We start from the raw sequence: 18,717 nt of genomic DNA, 5'->3' as shown, positions 1-18,717 counted from the left end.
AATGCGCGTGCACGGCAAGGACATAAAGGTATTCTCAATTGACCGCTGATTTCTGGAGTCACCATGGAAACGCATCGAGAAAAAAAAGAGAGTGCTATACTCCAGTGAGACGGAGTCGGAGATTTTAATGACGGCGTATGAAAATTATACGTCCTTCACGTCTATCCAACTCAATAAATGCTTTTACAACTCAAATTTACATATTTATCTAAATGTCATATTACTCCAATTCAATTAAATGTTTTTTCATCTTAATTTATTTTACTTCTTGAACTCTCATATGTCTTAGTTTGAGGCAGCAGATATTCTAATTTTTATAACATTAAAATGGACGACTGAATGTGGATTTGTAATATGAACCATGCTCTCTTTTGTCATGAATCTGATTTCAACTTCACTTCTTAGAATCCAAACTACCACTAGTGGTGCTAAATAAACTCATTATCCTCTCCCTCCCTCTTACTCGTGGTGCAGAAAGAATGAAACCTGGTAGAACAAAACAACTCGGCAAAACACAGTAAAACAGCTAAACAACTAAAGACATTTGGACAAAAACCCACACTTAAACCCTAATCCATCCAGACAGGCAAAAGGAATGGTATCCCACAATTCCTTGCGCTGCCAATCTAACAGCAACACCAAAGTTACACCTACTTAATTGAATTTATTTAAATGAAAGTAAAATAGCTATGTCTGATAACTATGTGTTATCTTTAAGTTGACTGAACTCAAACAAATGATTATCTTATTTGAAGCAAATAATTAAGTTATATCCATGTAAAAAAGTTTATCTTTAAACATCCATACGTGGTCTTTTCACCCTCTCACTGTTGAAAAAGTTTTATCTGAGCTTCTTCATCCACTAAATCATCTTCAAATGGACACGCCATGCTCCTTCATCTCTTTGAAACCAACTAACCTCTAATTAAACCTGCTCCAGACCAGGGGGGTTTTCCAGAAAGCATGTTTAACCCTTGTGCTATCCTATGCCCTACATTGAAGTGTTATCCCTATGACAAAGGTGGATAAAGGTAAAAATGATTTCATGTAATCCATGGACACCAGTGAAGATCACAAATCATTGAAGAAAAAAAGTTCAGCGCACTGTCTAGTGGGTCTAGATGACCCAATTCCCAATGTTAAAGTGCCCAGGATAGCACAAAGGTTAAACTACCCTGACTTTAACCCTGGACTCTGGCTGAATTCAGCCTGAACTTGCTTACTATGGGCAAAAAGGAAATAAATAAAAGTTTTGTTTGAATTTCATTTAGAAACATATCCAAAAGAACGGATATGAGTTAGCGTAATTACGCTCGACCGCCATCAGTGTGTGAACGTGTGTGTGCATGGGTGAATGGGACTGTGACTGTAAAGCGCTTTGGGCCTTCGAAAGAGGGTAGAAAGCGCTATGTAAGTATACGCCATTTACCATTTCGACTTGGTTACCCTGGGTTAATGCGCGTGCACAGCAAGGACATAAAGGTATTCTCAATTGACAGCCGATTTCCGGAGTCACCATGCAAACGCGTTGAGAAAAAAGAGCGCAATACTTTAGTGAGACGGAGTCGGAGATTTTAATGACAGCGTATGAAGATTATACGCCCATCAAAAAAGTAATACAGCTGGATCATCAGCAAAAGACAGAGTGTCTACTTGAAGAAAAAGAACAGAAAAAGTATATACTGTGAAAAAAAAAAAAACGCCCCTCTCACCCTCCGCGGGTGGTTTCTCCTCCAAGCTCGGGTCCTCTACCAGAGGCCTGGGAGCTTGAGGGTCCTACGCAGTATCTTAGCTGTTCCTAGCACTGCGCTTTTCTGGACTAAGAGGTCTGAGGTCTTTCCAGGTATCTGTTGTAGCCACTCCTCCAGCTTGGTGGTTACTACCCCAAGTGCTCCAATTACCACAGGCACCACTGTCACCTTCACTTTCCAGGCTTTCTCCAGTTCTTCTCTGAGTCCCTGGTATTTCTCCAGTTTCTCATGTTCCTTCTTCCTGATGTTCCCATCGCTTGGCACTGCCACATCCACCACAACGGCTTTCCTCTGTTCTTTATCCACCACTACAATGTCTGGTTGGTTCGCCATTACCATCCTATCAGTCTGGATCTGGAAGTCCCACAGGATCTTTGCCCTCTCATTCTCTACCACCTTCGGAGGTGTTTCCCATTTTGACCTTGGGGTTTCCAGTTCATATTTTGCACACATGTTCCTGTATATTATTCCAGCCACTTGATTGTGGCGCTCCATGTATGCTTTCCCTGCCAGCATCTTACATCCTGCAGTTATGTGCTGGATTGTTTCAGGCGCTTCTTTGCACAGCCTACACCTTGGGTCTTGTCTGGTGTGGTAGATCTGAGTCTCTATGGCTCTGGTGCACAGGGCTTGTTCCTGGGCTGCCAGGATGAGTGCTTCGGTGCTGTCCTTTAGGCCAGCCCTTTCTAGCCATTGGTAAGTTTTCTTGATATCAGCCACTTCAGTTATGGTCCGGTGGTACATCCCATGCAGGGGTTTGTCCTCCCATGAGGATCTGTCCTCCAGCACTGTATCCTTGTTGTATTCATCCTGGATAGTGGCTTCTACGCTCACTAGTCCTCGGCCTCCTTCCTTGCGGCTAGCATACAGTCTCAGGGTGCTGGATTTGGGATGGAACCTTCCATGCATGGTGAGGAGCTTTCGTGTTTTAACATCCGTGGTCTGTACCTCTTCCTTTGGCCATCTTATTATTCCTGCAGGGTATCTGATAACGGGCAGCGCGTAGCTGTTTATTGCCCGGGTCTTATTTTTGCCATTGAGCTGGCTTCTCAGGACTTGCCTTACTCGTTGATACTGTGTATATATATATATATATATATATATAGAGAGAGAGAGAGAGAGAGAGAGAGAGAGAGAGAGAGAGAGAGAGAGAGAGAGAGAGAGAGAGAGAGAGAGAGAGAGAGAGAGAGAGAGAGAGAGAGAGAGAGAGAGAGAGAGAGAGAGAGAGAGAGAGAGAGAGAGAGAGAGAGAGAGAGAGAGAGAGAGAGAGAGAGAGAGAGAGAGAGAGAGAGAGAGAGAGAGAGAGATAGATAGATAGATAGATAGATAGATAGATAGATAGATAGATAGATAGATAGATAGATAGATAGATAGATAGATAGATAGATAGATAGATAGATAGATAGATAGATAGATAGATAGATAGATAGATAGATAGATAGATAGATAGATAGAGATATGGATGGATGGATAGACACAACTCATAAAACTTTATTGAATTGATTCAATTGGTAACAAGTAATTGAGTTAAATTTATTCAACCTAATTTCTTATGTATCAGTATCCTGCTCTTTGCATTGTGGTTTCTTCACCTGAAGCCATGAACAGTACAGTGATAGTAGGGATCTAACCCACAGGGAGAGAACTTGCTGGCCATGGTAACCTTTCCTTCTTAACCAGCCGAGTAGAAAACCCCATATCCACCAAAGCACTGCAGAACTGGCTACCAATAAAGAAGTTCAAATATAATCAACGAATTGGATTGCAGAGGCGTAGTTGGTGTGATGTCACACAGGGATGTTGCTGTTAGGGGGTGGAGGCCAGCTAACGGCCTCATAACACTGGTATTTCCCTAAAGAGCCTGGGGTAATGATCAACAGGGGCCCTTAAAAGTTTTTATAGTAGGAGAAAGTAGGAGGCTACCACTATTGGGCACACTGTTTGGAATTATTTTTACATGTGTATAAAAAAATTCTTCTGGCACCCTCCATGGGGTGTTTCTCTCATAAGCTTATGTCCACTACTTGAGGTGTGGGAGCTAAAGGGTCTTATGCAGTATCTTTGCACAAGACTGAGAAGTCTGAGTTTTTCTTATGGATCTGCTGTAGCCACTCCTCCACCTTGAGATTTCAATCATAATGTGTGTGTCAATGGTGACGGTTATTCTTAGTCCTTCATTCACCACCACGATGTTTACCACTTTAACTCTGGGGTTTTTATCCATGTTTCAGGGACCTTTCGCAAAGTCTACACGTCTACACCTTGGATCTTGTCTGGAGTAGTCAACCAATAAGGTTATGGAAAAGCACCTTTGAAGCCAATGATAATCCACTTGCACTACCGTTTTTTATTTTATTTTATTTAACCAGGAACGTCCCATTGAGATTAAACACCTCTTTTCCAAGGGAGTCCTGGCGAAGAGGCAGCACATTTCAATACAAAAAACAAACATAATTAAAATCACACAAATCATGAAAAGCAGTTGCACATTATTGTTGAAGTCTCTGATGCTTTAAGCTTGTTCTTAAAAACATTTAAAGATGCCAGTTCAGTTAGTTTCCAGTCTTTCTGCAGCATATTCCAAGCAGAAGAAGCAGAGTGGACAAAGACTTTTCCCCAGCTCTGTGCAGCAAATGGAACAGAAAGCAACAGCTGGTGTTTTGATCTTAAGGAGTAAAATACCACACTTCTCTTTGTGATTAGGGAACAAATGGGAAGCAGTAATCCAAGTAAGGCCTTGTAAATAAAATTGTACCAATGTCCCTACCTCCTAGTGGCCATTGTACTCTTGAATACAAGTCACAATAATGCCTCATACAGTAGTGGACAAAATTGTTGGTACCCCTTAGTTAAAGAAAGAAAGTCCACAATGCTCAGTGGCATGACTTGAAACATTCAAAAGTAACAAATTAAAATTTATTTAAAATTAAATAATCAAAATCAGCCATTACTTTTGAGTTGTTGATTTACAGAATTATTGAAAAAAACAAAATAATGAAACAGTTTTGCCCAGGATGAACTCAGGTATGTCCTTTAATTGACATCACAGCTGTTTTCATCACAGTGACAGAAAGCTTGGTCTCAGTCGCAGGTCATGGGTCTTCCAACAGGACAACGATCCAAAACACACAGCCAGAAACCCCCAAGAATGGCTAAGAGAAAAGAGTTGGACTATTCTGAAGTGGCATTCTATGAGCCCAGATCTGAATCCCATTGAACATCTGTGGAAGGAGCTGAAACATGCCATTTGGAGAAGACACCCGTCAAACCTGAGACAACTGGAGCAGTTGGCTCATGAGGAGTGGGCCAAAATACCTGTGGACAGGTGCAGAAGGCTCATTGACAAATACAGAAACCGTTTCATTGCAGTGATTGCCTCAAAACGTTGTGCAACAAAATATTAAGTTATGGGTACCATCATGTATGTCCAGCCCTATTTCATTAGTTTGTTTTTTTAAATAATTCTGTTAATCAACAACTCAAAAGTAATGGCGGATTTTGATTATTTAATTTTCCATAAATTTTAATTTACTGTTACTTTGGAACATTTCAAGTCATTTTAGTGAGCATTGTGGACTTTCTTTATTTAACTGAGGGGTACCAACAATGTTGTCCACCACTGTAGATTTATAGTTGGTAATGCGCCTCAGGGAAGCAAGACACATGGTGTCAACAGTTTGGAGACATGAAGAAGAGGCATTTACAGTATATACATAATATCATCATAATCCAGCACAGAAAAAAGTTGCAGAGACAAAACGCTTTTTTACTTCAAAAGAAAAACACAAAGCCAAGTTTCAATTTTATTTTATTTTTTAAGTTTTTCTATGTGCGGTTTAAAGGTGGGGGAGTCATCAATCCAGACACCAAGGTACTTGTATTCATGAACCACCTCTATAACATTTCCAATCAGAGTGGACACCATTGGAATTATTTTAGAGACCTTCTATGTGTTTGAAAGCAACATTAACTTTGTCTTGTCAGCATTGAGAACCCATTTTAACTGAATAAGTGAATGCTGAACAACAAAAAAAGCTTTCTGCAGGGTTTCAATTGCCGGAGCAAGAGATAATCCATAACAGTAAATAACCGTGTCATCGGTATAGAAATACAAATTAGCTTCAGAGAAATTTTGACCCAAGTCATTGATGTACAAAATAACGCACGTTTTTGGACAGTGGGAGTTTGTATTTTATCCCCAGAGAAAACTCTCGCATGCATGGGAAGAACATATAAACTCCACGCAGAAAGGTCCCCCATTGGTGTTCTGTTTCAGGTCCTGAACCTAAAGGCTTCATGCTGTGAGGTAAGAGCGCTAACCGCTGCGCCAACGTGCAGCCTGGTCCCTTTTATCTATTATTATTGTCATGCTCCATTTCAAACATGTTTTGTATTATTATTGTAAGATTGACATTATTATTATCACTCTTATGGTTTCACCGTATTGATTTTATTAAAATTATAAAAACATAACAAATTAAATACAAATAAAAGAAACAATCGTGCTACCTGGATACTACTTTGATACACTGAACATGAAAACATTGTGGATTAAACAGCAATATCGAATCAGTTCATTCCAATTCCTGTTTGATCTTAACTTTTTTGTTTTACTTGATTGTACAATCACAGTGGGAGGAGCTTCCTGACATTTAACTTCATAACGAGAGCTACACACCTGCAGGAGCTCTGCAGCCTCCTCTGCTCTGTCTGGCATGATGGAGACTCTGAACACAGCTGAGCTCTGCTTCCCACACCTCCTCAATGCCTCCTGCAGGAAGCCGCCACAGCGTCCTGCTGAGAACGTTTTCATCTTCATGGTGTTGTGTCTTCTGTCTGTGCTGACTGTGACTCTAAACCTGCTGGTTATCATCTCTGTCTCTCACTTCAGGCAATGGAACTAAAATGACAAAAACAATATGCGTTTGCTGCTTTAAAATTTGATATTTTATATAATTCATGAATGTTCCAGGGATGTAGAAATAATTACCAATTCAAACACTTCAACTGTTGTTTCTCTGTGTTTGCAGGCAGCTGCACACCCCCACCAACCTCCTCCTGCTCTCTCTGGCCGTCTCAGACTTCCTTATTGGCTTCTTTGTGATGCCGATTCGCATTCGTATCACAGAGGGTTGCTGGGTTTTGGGGACTTTTATGTGTGGACTGTACACCTTCACTGCTTTCATTCTTACATCTGTGTCAGTGGGACACATGGTGCTCATATCAGCTGATCGATACGTGGCCATCTGTGACCCGTTACGTTACCCCACCAAAGTCACTCTGAGGAGAGTTCAAGTCTGTGTTTGTCTGTGTTGGGCCACTTCTGCTTTCTACAATGGAGTGATTCTTAAGGATTTTCTGGAAGATCCAGACAGATATAACCTCTGCCTCGGAGAGTGTGTATTGTTTATAGACTATATAACAGGAGCTTTTGATGTGGTCATCACTTTCTTTGGTCCCATTATAGTCATTGTGGTTCTGTACATGAGAGTGTTTGTGGTGGCTGTGTCTCAGGCTCGAGCCATGAGGTCTCACATCGTTTCTGTCCAGAGTTCAGCTCACCGTAGTGTAAAAAAGTCTGAACTGAAAGCAGCAGCAGCTCTGGGTGTGGTTGTGTTTATGTTTCTGGTGTGTTTTTGTCCGTATTTCTACCCCAACATCGCAGGTCTGGCATACAAATCCAGTGATTTTTTAAGAGTTTTTGGAACCTGGCTCTTTCATAGCAACTCATGTTTGAATCCAGTGATCTATGCTTTTTTCTATCCCTGGTTCAGGAAATCTCTGAAGAGTATTTTCACCCTGCAGATACTGCAGCCCGACTCCTCTGATGCAATCATTCTGTAGACATGTTGTGTTAAAGAGCTATTTTGAGGAAACAAAAAAAGTCTATAGTGATGTACCTACCTTACCTACATAGCCTTTTTCTTACTGCCACTTAACATACACAGTCCCATTCACTCACTGTAGGAGCCAAACTGCACATATATTGTTTGCCCTGTGGGTGTCGCCTTGGTGGGAATTGACATAAAGTACAGGTGCAATCTGTGAGTAAATGTTTTTTTACTGTTGCAGCAGAGAAAAATAGAGGTCTTAGTAAGTTATGACTCCTCAGTGCAGAAATGAATAAATAAATATAGGTTTTTACCTGCATGAATTGACAGAGCCATACATTTTTTGTAACAGAGAAACAGCATTTAATTCAAGCTGAACCATTCCAGGACAACCAGCATAGCAGCTCAAACACTGGACTGAGCTACAACAACCATGTTTGCACTGATGCCGGTTCCGCTGCTTTACATTGGCACCAACCTACAACCACCAGGAACAAAGTGGGGTTCAATGTTTTACCCAGGAACACTTTGACGCATGGGTGGGCAAGGCTGGAACTGAACCTGCAATCCTCCAAACAGGATTAGACCGCTGTACCTTTGCACTACAGCCGGCCTTTTTTCTATTGTACATTTACAGTGTTATGAGCTGTTTTTCAAACGAACTGAAAAGGCACAGATATGTGTTCATGGTTTTGTTTCTTTTTATTATGTTGTTTTTACATTTGGGCAGATTCGTGTAAGAAGGGGAGATCCTCCATCTGTAACGGTTTGATTTCTTTGATTTTGTTTTTTGGTTCTACTTTAGTTCTGTTTCCTGTTTTATTTTGAAAGGCTTCCTTTTGTGTATCATGGTTTCGAATTTTACTTTTGGTCCCCATCTGTCCTGATTGTTTCCACCTGTGTCTCCTCTGTTCTGTGTCTATTCAAGTCCTGTCTTTCCCTTTCTCCTGTGCTGGTCCATAGTTTTGATGTTTCCCCTTTTTCTAGTGTTTTGAGTTTCAAGTGTGTAGTTTGGTTTGTCTGCGTAGTAAGTTTTAAACTCCTGTGCCGACTTTGACAATGAGCGCGCAACTGCACCACCTGCATCAGTGGATGTCCAATTACGTGAAAAAGCAAAGCCTGTTCCCCAGGGTTGTACAAGCCCCCCTGGCATCGCCCCTATTAGGGGGCGCGCCCCACTGTTTCAGAAGGACTAGTCAAATGTAAAATGAAGAAAAAAAGTAGAAAAGGTTGGAGTTACCAGAGACAAGGCCTTGAGGAGAATCAAAGATGATTTTATGGATGCAACAAAGAAAGAGATGTGGATGGTTGGTGTAAGCAAGGAGAATTGGTAACCCTTGTGCTATCTTAGATGACCCCCCCTTACATTGACGTCTGCTCCCTACCATGACAAAGGTGGATAAAGGTGGAACGATTTCATGTAATCCATGGACATCAGTGAAGATCACAAATCATTGAAGAAAAAAGGTTCAGAGCACTGTCCAGTGGGTCTAGATGACCCAACTCCCAATGTTAAAGAGCCTAGGATAGCACACGGGATAAGAGAGGATAGAATTAGATAAGGGGAGAGGGTGTGCTGTGGCTCCCCCTAAGGGTAGAAGTTGAAAAGATAAGGAAGGGTATTATAATAAAATGCCTCTCACGTTACATTCGAGGTTTGAAAAGTGGGAGGAGCTTCTTGACATTTAACTTCATAACGAGAGCTACAAACCTGCAGGAGCTCTGCAGCCTCCTCTTCTCTGTCTGGCATGATGGATGATTGCCCCACAGACTGTATTGACAAGGAAGGAGCGCTGGCAGGACTCTCTGGTGTTCTTGACAGCTCTTTAGTCTAGTGGAGTTTGGAGTTTCACTGTTTGAGGGTGTGGACTGCACAGAGCAGAGGAGTGGACTGTGTGGATGCAGAGGCAAACTTTCTTTTTTTCTCAGTCTAATGTAAAATGAAAAAAGGGGTAGAAGAGGTTTGACCCACCAGAGAAGAGGCCTTGAGGAAAATCAAAGATGAGCTTATGGATGTAGCACAAAAAGACATGAAGGTGGTTGGTGTAAGCCAGTGGTGGGCCGTCAGGACCTTCAGCGCCTTCACTGAATGCGTAAAAAATATCTGAATCGTGTGTTAATTCAACTTTGTCCATGCATACTCATTAAATCATTCTAAATGGTCTTTCCAGTTCCTTTTATTGTGTTTATGATGGTTATGCTTCTTCCAGACAGACGTAATTTCAGATTGGAGCATTTAACCAATCGCATTCCAGCTGTCCTTTGTTGCCAGGCAGAGTCGGAGCTAAAGGGGCCTTCACTATGAGTTCTGAAGGTGTTGTAATGAAAAATCTATGTTGATCATTCATTTCTTTCAACTCAGGAAAAATGTCCGACATGCAGCCTTGTCCAGTTTGACACAGAGCCACGGAGCACTTTTTGATCCGTCTCAGTTAAAAACAGAGCTGACTGTAGTGTACGCCATGGAGGATTTAGCAGGAAAATCTCCCACTGATCTCCTCGACTTCCTTCATCAGAAAACTCTGAGTGAAATCATGAAGCAGCTTTGAAGATTTGTGTGTTTGGCGTTGACCATCCCCGTCTGCGTCTGTCTAGCGGACATTTTCGGCTCTAAAGCGAATTCAAACCCACGCAGAAACACAACTGGACAGTCTGGGCTCTCAGCACTGACCTTGATGGAATAGAAAAGGACTTCTTGACGGAACTGAAGCGCAATAATCTACATGACAGGGTGATGGAACTGTTTTTGAGGGAGGAAGGTTCAGGTGTGTAATAAACGGTCCGCCAGTGGTGTAAGCAAGGAGAATGGAGAGGTTAGAGTTAGAGAAGGGAGGATTTGTTGTGGCGCCCCATAAGGGGAGAAGTTAAAAAAAGACAAAAAAAGGTATTAAAATAAAATGATTATCGTGTTGCATCACAGGTTAGAAAAGTAGGAGGAGCTTCTTGACATTTAACTTCATAACGAGAGCTACACACCTGCAGGAGCTCTGCAGCCTCCTCTGCTCTGTCTGGCATGATGGAGACTCTGAACACAGATGAGCTCTGCTTCCCACACCTCCTCAATGCCTCCTGCAGGAAGCCGCCACAGCGTCCTGCTGAGAACGTTTTCATCTTCATGGTGTTGTGTCTTCTGTCTGTGCTGACTGTGACTCTAAACCTGCTGGTTATCATCTCTGTCTCTCACTTCAGGCAATGGAACTAAAATGACAAAAAAAATATGTGTTTGCTGCTTTAAAATTTGATATTTTATCTAATTCATGAATGTTCCAGGGATGTAGAAATAATTACCAATTCAAACACTTCAACTGTTGCTTCTGTGTCTACAGGCAGCTGCACACCCCCACCAACCTCCTCCTGCTCTCTCTGGCCGTCTCAGACTTCCTTATTGGCTTCTTTGTGATGCCGATTCGCATTCTTCTCACAGAGGGTTGCTGGGTTTTGGGGACTTTCATGTGTGGACTGTTTAACTTTGCCTCTTTCACTCTTACATCTGTGTCGGTGGGACACATGGTGCTCATATCAGCTGATCGATACGTGGCCATCTGTGACCCGTTACGTTACCCCACCAAAGTCACTCTGAGGAGAGTTCAAGTCTGTGTTTGTCTGTGTTGGGCCGCTTCTGTTTTCTATAACGGAGTGATTCTTAAGGATTTTCTGGAAGATCCAGACAAATATAACCTCTGCCTTGGAGAGTGTTTGCTGCTCATAGACTATATAACAGGAGCTTTTGATGTGGTCATCACTTTCTTTGGTCCCATTATAGTCATTGTGGTTCTGTACATGAGAGTGTTTGTGGTGGCTGTGTCTCAGGCTCGAGCCATGAGGTCTCACATCGTTTCTGTCCAGAGTTCAGCTCACTTGAGTGTAAAAAAGTCTGAACTGAAAGCAGCAGCAGCTCTGGGTGTGGTTGTGTTCTTGTTTCTGGTGTGTCTTTGTCCGTATTTTTACCCCAACATCGTAGGTCTGACATTCAAATCCAGTGATTTTTTAGCAGTTTTGGGTACCTGGCTCTTTCATAGCAACTCATGTTTGAATCCAGTGATCTATGCTTTTTTCTATCCCTGGTTCAGGAAATCTCTGAAGAGTATTGTTACCCTGCAGATACTGCAGCCCGACTCCTCTGATGCAAACATTCTGTAAACATGTTGTGTTAAAGAGCTATTTTGAGGAAACAAAAAAAGTCTATAGTGATGTACCTACCTTGCCTACATAGCCTTTTTTTTGCTGGCACTTAACATACACAGTCCCATTCACTCACTGTAGGAGCCAAACTGCACATATATTGTTTGCCCTGTGGGAGTCGCCTTGGTGGGAATTGACATAAAGTACAGGTGCAATCTGTGAGTAAATGTTTTTTTTACTGTTGCAGCAAAGAAAAATAGAGGTCTTAGTAAGTTATGATTCCTCAGTGCAGAAATGAATAAACAAATATAGGTTTTTACCTGCACGAATTGACAGAGCCATGATTTTTTGTAACAGAGAAACAGCATTTAATTCAAGCAGAACCATTCCAGGACAACCAGCATAGCAGCTCAAACACTGGACTGAGCTACAACAACCATGTTTGCATTGATGCCGGTTCCGCTGCTTTACATTGGCACCAACCTATAACCACCAGGAACAAAGTGGGGTTCAATGTTTTACCCAGGAACACTTTGACGCATGGGTGGGCAAGGCTGGAACTGAACCTGCAATCCTCCAAACAGGATTAGACCGCTGTACCTTTGCACTACAGCCGGCCTTTTTTCTATTGTACATTTACAGTGTTATGAGCTGTTTTTCAAACGAACTGAAAAGGCACAGATATGTGTTCATGCTTTTGTTTCTTTTTATTATGTTGTTTTTACATTTAGGCAGATTCGTGTAAGAAGGGGAAATCCTCCATCTGTAACGGTTTGAGTTCTTTGCTTTTGTTTTTTGGTTCTACTTTAGTTCTGTTTCCTGTTTTATTTTGAAAGGCTTCCTTTTGTGTATCATGGTTTCGAATTTTACTTTTGGTCCCCATCTGTCCTGATTGTTTCCACCTGTGTCTCCTCTGTTCTGTGTCTATTCAAGTCCTGTCTTTCCCTTTCTCCTGTGCTGGTCCATAGTTTTGATGTTTCCCCTTTTTCTAGTGTTTTGAGTTTCAAGTGTGTAGTTTGGTTTGTCTGCGTAGTAAGTTTTAAACTCCTGTGCCGACTTTGACAATGAGCGCGCAACTGCACCACCTGCATCAGTGGATGTCCAATTACGTGAAAAAGCAAAGCCTGTTCCCCAGGGTTGTACGAGCCCCCCTGGCATCGCCCCTATTAGGGGGCGTGCCCCACTGTTTCAGAAGGACTAGTCAAATGTAAAATGAAGAAAAAAAGTAGAAAAGGTTGGAGTTACCAGAGACAAGGCTTTGAGGAGAATCAAAGATGATTTTATGGATGCAACAAAGAAAGAGATGTGGATGGTTGGTGTAAGCAAGGAGAATGGGTAACCCTTGTGCCATCTTAGATGACCCCCCCTTACATTGACGTCTGCTCCCTACCATGACAAAGGTGGATAAAGGTGGAACGATTTCATGTAATCCATGGACATCAGTGAAGATCACAAATCATTGAAGAAAAAAGGTTCAGAGCACTGTCCAGTGGGTCTAGATGACCCAACTCCCAATGTTAAAGAGCCTAGGATAGCACAAGGGATAAGAGAGGATAGAATTAGATAAGGGGAGAGGGTGTGCTGTGGCTCCCCCTAAGGGTAGAAGTTGAAAAGATAAGGAAGGGTATTATAATAAAATGCCTCTCACGTTACATTCGAGGTTTGAAAAGTGGGAGGAGCTTCTTGACATTTAACTTCATAACGAGAGCTACAAACCTGCAGGAGCTCTGCAGCCTCCTCTTCTCTGTCTGGCATGATGGATGATTGGCCCACAGACTGTATTGACGAGGAAGGAGCGCTGGCACGACTCTCTGGTGTTCTTGACAGCTCTTTAGTCTAGTGGAGTTTGGACTTTCACTGTTTGAGGGTGTGGACAGATGTCTTTTGATACCCAGTTCCAACAGGTGGTACTAAAACAGGAATAGAGGATAGAGGAGTTTCTTAACCTTTTGAAATCGAAGCTGACCCCAGCGACAATGTCTAACCATGACTCTCCGACCATTGTCGCAATCAATTTAATTCAGAAATGTTTTGATGCTAACAAAAGCAGCTTTGCAAACCTTAAACTGCACAGAGCAGAGGAGTGGACTGTGTGGATGCAGAGGCAAACTTTCTTTTTTTCTCAGTCTAATGTAAAATGAAAAAAGGGGTAGAAGAGGTTTGACCCACCAGAGAAGAGGCCTTGAGGAAAATCAAAGATGAGCTTATGGATGTAGCACAAAAAGACATGAAGGTGGTTGGTGTAAGCCAGTGGTGGGCCGTCAGGACCTTCAGCGCCTTCTCTGAATGCGTAAAAAATATCTGAATCGTGTGTTAATTCAACTTTGTCCATGCATACTCATTAAATCATTCTAAATGGTCTTTCCAGTTCCTTTTATTGTGTTTATGATGGTTATGCTTCTTCCAGACAGACGTAATTTCAGATTGGAGCATTTAACCAATCGCATTCCAGCTGTCCTTTGTTGCCAGGCAGAGTCAGAGCTAAAGGGGCCTTCACTATGAGTTCTGAAGGTGTTGTAATGCAAAATCAATGTTGATCGTTCATTTCTTTCAACTCAGGAAAAATGTCCGACATGCAGCCTTGTCCAGTTTGACACAGAGCCACGGAGCACTTTTTGATCCGTCTCAGTTAAAAACAGAGCTGACTGTAGTGTACGCCATGGAGGATTTAGCAGGAAAATCTCCCACTGATCTCCTCGACTTCCTTCATCAGAAAACTCTGAGTGAAATCATGAAGCAGCTTTGAAGATTTGTGTGTTTGGCGTTGACCATCCCCGTCTGCGTCTGTCTAGCGGACATTTTCGGCTCTAAAGCGAATTCAAACCCACGCAGAAACACAACTGGACAGTCTGGGCTCTCAGCACTGACCTTGATGGAATAGAAAAGGACTTCTTGACGGAACTGAAGCGCAATAATCTACATGACAGGGTGATGGAACTGTTTTTGAGGGAAGAGAGGAGGATGGATTTTGTCTTCAAATAATCAGATTTTTTGATGAGTGAAATGATAAATATGATAATAAATAATATTCCAAATTTATACGTTTTTTTAAATGTTTTTTTCTGGCTGTAGTTGCAAAAAGAGATTTGTTCATTGTTGTGTTTATTCAGTTTATTTAGAGGTTATTGTGGCTACAGGAATTTTTAATATGCAATGCAAAGCTCCTTTCTGCAACAGTAAAATAGTAAATGAGGGGTTAAGTGGTTCAGACGTAGCTCTGCTGAAGGTTCCGGTGTGTAATAAACGGTCCGCCAGTGGTGTAAGCAAGGAGAATGGAGAGGTTAGAGTTAGAGAAGGGAGGATATGTTGTGGCGCCACCTAAGGGGAGAAGTTAAAAGACAAAAAAAGGTATTAAAATAAAATGATTATCGTGTTACATCACAGGTTACAAAAGTAGGAGGAGCTTCTTGACATTTAACTTCATAACGAGAGCTACACACCTGCAGGAGCTCTGCAGCCTCCTCTGCTCTGTCTGGCATGATGGAGACTCTGAACACAGATGAGCTCTGCTTCCCACACCTCCTCAATGCCTCCTGCAGGAAGCCGCCACAGCGTCCTGCTGAGAACGTTTTCATCTTCATGGTGTTGTGTCTTCTGTCTGTGCTGACTGTGACTCTAAACCTGCTGGTTATCATCTCTGTCTCTCACTTCAGGCAATGGAACTAAAATGACAAAAACAAATATGTGTTTGCTGCTATAAAAATTGATATTTTATCTAATTCATGAATGTTCCAGGGAAGTAGAAATAATTACCAATCCAAACACTTCAACTGTTGCTTCTGTGTCTACAGGCAGCTGCACACCCCCACCAACCTCCTCCTGCTCTCTCTGGCCGTCTCAGACTTCCTTGTTGGCTTCTTTGTGATGCCGATTCGCTTTTTTCTCACAGAGGGTTGCTGGGTTTTGGGGACTTTCATGTGTGGACTGTGTACCTTTACTGCTTTCATTCTTACATCTGTGTCGGTGGGACACATGGTGCTCATATCAGCTGATCGATACGTGGCCATCTGTGACCCGTTACGTTACCCCACCAAAGTCACTCTGAGGAGAGTTCAAGTCTGTGTTTGTCTGTGTTGGGCCGCTTCTGCTTTCTATAACGGAGTGATTCTGCAGGACGCTCTCAGAGATCCAGACAAATATAACCTCTGCCTTGGAGAGTGTGTGGTGCTCATAGACTATATTTCAGGGGTTTTTGATGTGGTCATCACTTTCTTTGGTCCCATTATAGTCATTGTGGTTCTGTACATGAGCGTGTTTGTGGTGGCTGTGTCTCATGCTCGAGCCATGAGGTCTCACATCGTTTCTGTCCAGAGTTCAGCTCACCTGAGCATTAAAAAGTCTGAACTGAAAGCAGCAGCAGCTCTGGGTGTGGTTGTGTTCATGTTTCTGGTGTGTTTTTGTCCTTATTTCTACCCCAACATCGCAGGTCTGGCATACAAATCCAGTGATTTTTTAGCAGTTTTTGTAACTTTGCTCTTTTACTGCAACTCATGTCTGAATCCAGTGATCTATGCTTTTTTCTATCCCTGGTTCAGGAAATCTCTGAAGAGTATTGTTACCCTGCAGATACTGCAGCCCGACTCCTCTGATGCAAACATTCTGTAAACATGTTGTGTTAAAGAGCTATTTTGAAAAGATTCTATTGTGACATTTATCTGCACATTTGTTGATTTTGAAACCAATCGATCTCAAATCTTAATTTAACATGCATAGATAGAAGGACCTTGTTTTTTTTGCTTCTTATATTTAGGCAGATTAAGTGTACAATAGGGGAGGTCCTTCATCATATCATTATGTTTTCTGCACATCCTGTTCGTTTTAAGACCAGCATCTCTTGTACTAGCATGATTTCCTTTGCAGCAGTACTGCTGATGGTAAAACAACCATAATAAAGATTAAAGGTAATATCATAAATGAGATGCAGTTTGTCTTGTCAATCCTTCCTCTTCTCATCTATTTACAGTGAGGATAAGATTTCTTTTCCTAACAATGAAATCCTCTTAGCTCAGGGATGGACAAACTTTTTGACTCATGGGCCACAAAGGGATCTAAAATTTCACCGAAAGGCTGGACCAGGAACAGATGTGTGGAAAGTTTTGGTATAGAAATTATATGGAATCTGGACAAAAACAAGCTTTCGTTTTGATTGAAACCCATTTTAAGGGCCAGTTGCACCAAAGAGTTGATGTACCTCTGGGAAAAACGGATACTTAGACAAATGCTGCGTTCACTCGGTGTTGGAATGATTGGAAACATGACTTTTCAACTTGGAAAAAAAACATGAATGTGAGAAAAATAACAAATATTCCAACATTATTGTGGAATAATCTTCTGTACCTACGTGCCATTTCTGCTCTGTGAAGAAATGTATGGAAGCATTTTTGTGGCATAATTACAAATAAAAGCCAAAATCCGGAATTCTTTTTCATTTTCAAAATGAAGATGCATTTGTTGATTCAAAATTAAAATGAAAAAGGAATCTGCCAAACCAAATTTTTTTTTCTTTTTCTTTTTCAACACCACTCATTCTGTCACTTGATTAAAATGATTTTAAAAAATGGCATTTGACTTTTTGAAAATGACATTTCAAAACCCATTTTCTTTATCATTTTAATAAAGTGACATAATGAGGGGTGTTGAAGAGGTAAAAGAAAAAGCGGTTTGTCGGATTGATTTTTCTTTTTAGTTTGGGTCAAAAAAGCTTTTCTGATATTGACTTTTAGTTTTAATTATGCTACAGAAATGCTTCCATTAAAATGGAGTTGTTGGACTGCTGATCCGAAGATTGCAGGTTCCATGCCCTCCAAAATGTCAAAGTGTCCTGGACACTAACCCCCCCCCCTTGCCTCTGGTGGTCATAGGCTGGTGCCAGTGTTCAGGAGCAGAGCCACCATCATTGTGTGTGTGTGAATGGGCGAATGGGACTGTGACTGTAAAGCGTCTTGGGCCTTTGAGGAAGGTAGAAAAGTGAAATGCAAGTATACACCATTTACATAAACAAAGGTCAACATATTTATATTGTGCCATCAATGGGTAGATACCAACATGATTCTGCCTTGGATCTGCTCCCTCTGCAGGAAAGTGGATCATGAAGGAGCCTCTCTAGAAGAGTTGTTGGCAGCAACCGTGCAGCGGCTCCTCTTCAGTTACTACAGCCTCACTCCCTGCAGGTTCCTGTGGTGCTGAGGACCTGATGAAGCTGTGAGGAGCACATGCTGCCCTCACACTCTTCTGCACAACTTCTGGGTGGACTTCATCCAGGCCTCGATACTGACACCTCTGCACAGAAAGCATCCAAGAGGCATTCTTCAAAACCACCCGGGCTGGGGAGAGGTTGTAGTTAAAGATGCACCTCTCTCTGGGAAGGGGGAACCCAGGGAATGATTGCATCACATCCTTTTTCAGCCACAAAGACACTGGGACTCATTGGAGACAGATAATCTCAGGGAATCCTGAGTTTGGAGTCCTTTAAAAATATATATATTTAAATGTTTGATGTTTGTTTTTAAAAAGGGCTGCCTGTTGGGCAGCTTGTTGCCTTAATTAGCCTTTTTGAAGGCCCTGGACCTGCCGGGTTACAGGAACCCTCCTTGGTACGACCCCCTGAGGGTTTGCAAGTGTAGCACTGTGTTGGTGGAACCTGCCGGTCTTTTCTCAGGCGTTAAAAGTTTCCTCCAACATGAGATGACTTGCTTTTAGAGCAAGAAAGTGTTCTGCAGCAGCTCTGGCTGCAACCTGTGGAGGACGCCTCAAAGCAGCGTTCAGAAAGTCAAACATCAAACATGTCATATGCTTAGACACTGTGGGGGGTGGGAGCTTGTGTATACAAAAAAATGGCAGACAGTTGAAGGGGCGGGACCTTTCCGAAAAAAGAGCTGAAGCTGCGGCTAAATCACTGTACTGGCATTCCTGTCAAAGTGTCTTTAATAGAATCAAATAAACACAAAGAAAAAGTATTTTATTATCTTTCATATTCCTGACTACTCTGTGTTTTATCTGGGCCTGTTTGGATG

At 42.0% G+C, this 18,717-nt stretch overlaps 3 pseudogenes; all 3 read left to right on the top strand.

Moving 5' to 3' along the window:
* Positions 1–6,197: 6,197 nt before the first annotated feature.
* On the top strand, positions 6,198–8,954 carry LOC101168264 (trace amine-associated receptor 13c-like; annotated as a pseudogene).
* Positions 8,955–9,872: 918 nt separating this feature from the next.
* LOC101155992 (trace amine-associated receptor 13c-like) lies at positions 9,873–11,749 on the top strand (annotated as a pseudogene).
* A 3,018-nt stretch (positions 11,750–14,767) lies between these two features.
* On the top strand, positions 14,768–16,499 carry LOC101168515 (trace amine-associated receptor 13c-like; annotated as a pseudogene).
* Positions 16,500–18,717: the final 2,218 nt, after the last annotated feature.

This window comes from Oryzias latipes, chromosome 21 (genome assembly GCF_053564925.1).
Source record: "Oryzias latipes strain Hd-rR chromosome 21, Olatipes_Hd-rR_3.1".
Classification (NCBI taxonomy): Eukaryota; Metazoa; Chordata; class Actinopteri; order Beloniformes; family Adrianichthyidae; genus Oryzias; species Oryzias latipes.
This window is presented reverse-complemented; position numbering and strand designations above follow the sequence as displayed.